Source organism: Lonchura striata, chromosome 6 (genome assembly GCF_050655825.1).
Source record: "Lonchura striata isolate lonStrDom1 chromosome 6, ASM5065582v1, whole genome shotgun sequence".
NCBI lineage: Eukaryota > Metazoa > Chordata > Aves > Passeriformes > Estrildidae > Lonchura > Lonchura striata.
This window is the reverse complement of record NC_140708.1, coordinates 19,870,354-19,875,430: the sequence shown is the minus strand read 5'-3', so window position 1 is coordinate 19,875,430 and position 5,077 is coordinate 19,870,354.

Here is a 5,077-nt window from a genome sequence, read left to right as displayed (position 1 = left end):
GATGGCTGGCCAGTCATTCTGCTATGGCACTGGTATGTGACATCTGACCAAAAGTAAGTGGGATAGCAGAGATGCTGTGAAGTTGACATATGTCTGGTGTGAAGCAGGCTGGATTAGAAACTAGAGGACTTGCAGGAGGTTAACAGTGATGGTAAAACCAGCATGTAACCAAATGGAGGTATAACAGAATATAGACTAATTCCTTTTTTCCTTCCAAAACATTGACAGTAGGAAAATACATCAGGTGAATTGAAGAATGGTGTGAATTGATAGAAAACAATTTTGGCTGTAAACATCTGAATACTTTTTTGTGTTACTGACTTCTCTCAAGCACTCCCTACCTCCCTGAAGAGCCACATCCTGCTAATCTGCCTGATCAGATGAGCTGTTAAAATTAAAAGCACTCTGAGATGAACAAGCATGCCAGAGCTTTTTTCCTTGGTACAGTTTTCATTTCTTGTTATATTATGTCTCCTTTGATTAATTCAAATATGTAGGAAATTAAAAAGATAGTCACTGATTTTTAATCAGTTGTGTATTCTAGTTAGGTATCAGCTAATTACATGTGGACAATTAGCAGTTGCATCTGAAAAATGTGTTCCTTAGCTTTCACCTGTGCAGAGAGTGCAAAGCTGGGACTTTCCTAGTACAACTGAGGAGGAGGAGAGCAGTCCCCCTGGCCTGTGACAGGATTTGGTCACAGGATCCAGGAACTGGGATGCAGCCTCTTCCTGTAGCCAAGTGCTGCCTGGCTGAAGAGAGGGGGGGGGTCTTCACTAGTGTAGATTTTCCTTCTAAAAAACCCTTGGCTAGGGAACATATTCTGGTTATTATTTCTTTAAATCATCTTGTTGTTGGACATTACAGAAATGTTTTTGGCATGGGTGACCTAGCCAAGTCATGTGTACTGATACATACAAGCATGGCCATAGCTATGAAAATTGTGTGGCTTTTTCACAGTTACATGTACACAGAGGATTGGAAATGCAAGTCAATTAATAGACCAAAAGTAAATTTAATTCTCCAAATATTCTTAGTTTGAATAGTCTCTGATAAAATGTTTCTTCCCTCTAGTGAGAATAGCAAAGAAAATTGTCTTTGAGTCCAGCCCTGTGATCCTGCTGTGTCTCTCTTGTGAATGAGCAATGAAAAGTGGTCATTCATTGCTGAATGATTATTTTTCCCCTTCAATCAAGTGTGGAGGGAGAAACCCTCCAAAATTCAAGTCTTCTATGAGTCCAGCACACTAAAAGCATCAGGAAACCTCTGGAGGGAAGTAAAAAGTTATGAATGGAGAATAAAATACTGATGCAGAGCAAAAGGGCTGTTGTGTATAAAGAGCAGATGGGAAAATGTTGAGTTTCAAGTTTAAAAGACAGGGATCTGAATCTCATTCAGCTGAGCAGGGGAAGTGGTTTGGGTTTCCTTTTCCTTGGAGGTTGGCTCCATTTGATGAATTGTCGAGATGTGCTATAAATGTTTAAGATTTATAGGAGAGGCTCCAAGTAATACTAATGAATAGCTAAAAATAGATATGATAGGAAAATATAAACTGACAAACAGATCATCCAGCACAATAACTTCATAATCATGCAACTGTTGCCAACTGAAGATGGGAGACATGGCTTGAAAATGAGCTTTTGTTTTTCACATCTGAAAGTTAAAGGAGTCGGAGTAGAAACAGATGTTCTTGAAAACAATGTGTTGGAATAATGCTAGTAACAGCCAATTGTCACCAGAGCTGAGCAAATAATTCCTTGCTTACTCTTAACTGGCTGATGGTTTTCCAATGGAAAGAACTGATTTATTTATTCATTGTAAGCAACCTAAATGATGTTGATGCAAAAATTTTCAGTGTCTCACTTCTTACAGTTCTGTGCTTCTTGGGAATTTTTGTTGAAGGGCTGTTGATCTTCCAAAAGCAATCTTAAGGGCTTTGATGGATAATTTTGGTTGTAAATGTTTGTGACTATTTCATTTTTGATATTTAATATTAGATTAATTGATGAGTTATAATTGTTATTGAATTAGGAGGAATTAGATGTTTTGTTTTCATAGAAAATGGTTTGTAGAACAGCAGCTGTTGGAAGTGTTTTACACTGGAAATAACTACACTAGATCTTATCTACTACAACAGCAGAATTGTTGAGCTTTCATTTTCAGTGTCTGCCTGCTGAGCACCTACAGAAAACATTCAACTCAACGGTTGATATGTGGATAGACAGAAGTATCTAAGATCCTTTGTGCTGCTATGAACTTGGTCTGTGCTGGACATCTGCATAATGTGCTGGAAGATCTTGGTGGTAATGAGGAAGACTGGCAACAAGCAGGACAAGTCTGCAGCAATTGGGGGACCCTATTCCTTGACAAGTCACATTTTTTGTGAGGGGAGGCTCTGCCCACATCTTAAGCAACAGACAGATCAGAAATGTGAGCTGAATCCAAATCTTTCTCTTGAATTTAATGTTTAAGAACTGATGGTTTTATCAGCTGACTGGATTTGTTTGTGCAGATTTTCTATTGTAGTATTGTGAAAATATTTTTCTTTGCAATGATATTTCCATTGGGAGATGCCTTTGTCTTCAGAGTAACTTCCCTGAGAGTGGTTTCAAAAGTTAATCTGTGGAGAATACTGCATCTTGTTTTGCAGTATTCAGATGCCCTTTACAAAGTAAAGATTTTATTCTTTTTCGGGTACTATTATCACCCTTAGTTGCTGCCACCTTACTGTCTGAAATGTGGGCAGAGCTCGAAGATTTGGGGAAGTTGTCATGGACTTCATTTTAGTAATCAAATGAAAAAACTCTAGATAAGGCATGATATGGCAACATCACAGAAGCTGCTCTGTGACAGGTGGAGAATAGCTACTGGCAGAGGAGGAAGAAAAAGGACAATTTTTTAGAGAATTAGGCAGGGAAAAGTTTGCTTGAACAGCTGGGGTTGTTGAGCATCAAGATGATGGAAGGATTTTATGGAGGCAGAAGCAGGCGGAGGAGAGACAAAGCCAAATCCTCAGTTAACATTGCTGGGTATTTTTAGGAGTGCTTCCTGAGAGTGCTTTCTGTATATAAACAGTCGAGGTTCCAGGAGGCAGTGATGAGGGAGAGCAGTGTAACTCAATGATACTTGTACTGCAAATAGTACATTGCAAAAAGCAAACTGTTTGACTTTATTAAACTGCAGCCTCCTGCAACAGATCAAGGGTCTAGTTTCTAAGCAAAATAACTTTAGCCTAAAGAAAACTTAAATGTTGAAAGTCCCATAGGCCCTAGATTCCTGTTTGACTTGGCTTCAGGAGCTGCACATACTTTTTGAACCTTAGACTACGAAGTAAATTTGCAAAGCACAAACCGTTTTGAAGCCCCTTTCCACAGTAACACACAGCCTTGTTATCAGAAAAACACAGTGGACAAAAGACAATGGGAGGAGGATCAAGTCTGACAAGTGGGCTTGACAGTGCTTTGCAATTCTGGTGGGGCTGGCAGGAGCTGGGTAGATCTGGTCTAGGCATCAGGGCTATGCAGGAGAATGTCGCCTGGGCTTGGTGGGCAGTGCCAAGGTTAAAGTGGAATTGAAGCCATGGGCTAATTTGGAACAGGGCAGTGTGATGCAGAACTGGGGTCTGCCCAACACTGCTTTCTTCCACCCTTGTTTACAGCCATGGGGGGTTATTTAGGTGCTGTACCCAAAGAGTGGTCCTGTGTGTGCTAGAAGCAAAAGCTATGGATGAAGGTGCTGCCATAGGAGAGCCATCCTTGCTGCAGCAATTCCAAAGCTACCTGTGCAAGGAGGAATGAATCAATACACCTGCGAGAAAAAGGCTGACACTCTTAGCTGTTGCCACTACACATGGTGAGTACCTGAACAATATCTTGGCTGGCATTTCTTTCAGTGGGAAACCTGTCCTTGGCACCATCTCTTTGCATGAAACTTGTTGAAAATTTCTGTCCTCTCTTCCCTTGGCTCCTTGCACAGCAGATTTATGGTCTCATTTTCATTTTACAAATAAAACCCTAAGCGCAAATCCAAAGGATAAATAACGTAGTGCAGACATGCCCATGGCAATATTCTCTGTATCACTGCTGAAAGTCTGAGAGGAGAAGCTAGTGAAGACAAGATACCTCATGTGAGAAAACTCCTCTCATGCTTTTGTGCCAATTCTGGAGGTTGGAGAGCAATCCTCTTGTGTTTTTCCCCAAACATCCTGCTGCAGTTCAGGCAGACTTCAGGTGTCTTGTCTGCAAAAGGGGGCTAAGGCACCCACCCTTCCTGGCAGGGTTTTTGTGAGGGAGGTATACCAGCTCCATCACAGTGTTCAAGGCTTCTCCTTCATAAGGACAGAATGCACAGGTGTTCATAAATAAACCTGAGCGTTTGCTCCGCACCAGGTAAGGGTGTTCATGGAAATGGTAGTGGTGTCACTGCTGCTCTGCCCATTAACATCTCTGCTGTTCCAATTGCTTCCACCCTGCCTGTGGCCTCCACTGATGTGGCTTGGGCAGGAAATGTTTAATCAGGGCACTGGGCAAGTGCCACAAAGGCACCAAACCTGCAGGGCTGAGTGGGGCTCCTTTCAGCTGACTCAGTAGCACTGAAATGGACAGCTGCAGCCAGGACTAAACACCTCTACTAACAAGGGTGGCTGTGGGGGAAGGAAGTTATTCCTCATTTCTCAAGCTGAGCTGGTGGTTTACAACTCTGAATCTTGAAATAATACCACAAGCTATATCTGGAACCACCTGAAATATTGTTTTCATTCTGCCTTGATTTCAGCTACAATTTAAAGAGGCTTTTATTTAACTAAGCACAGGGGCAATAAACCTCAGCGTGCAGGACACGTGGGTCAGAGGTTAGGACTCAGTTGTCATTAATATGTCCCGGTGCCCCTGCCAGGCCACTGCATGGTGCTGCAGCCTTCACAGAGAGAGAAGCTAATGGTGGGCTCAGGAACACTGTCTCCTGAAGGGTGGAGAGCCTGGAAGGAGATGGGGGACCTGCCTCTCACTGCCTATACTTCACAGTAATGCAAAGCACTCAGAATAGCTCAGGCTTATCTAGAAAAGGATTTTTTTTTTTT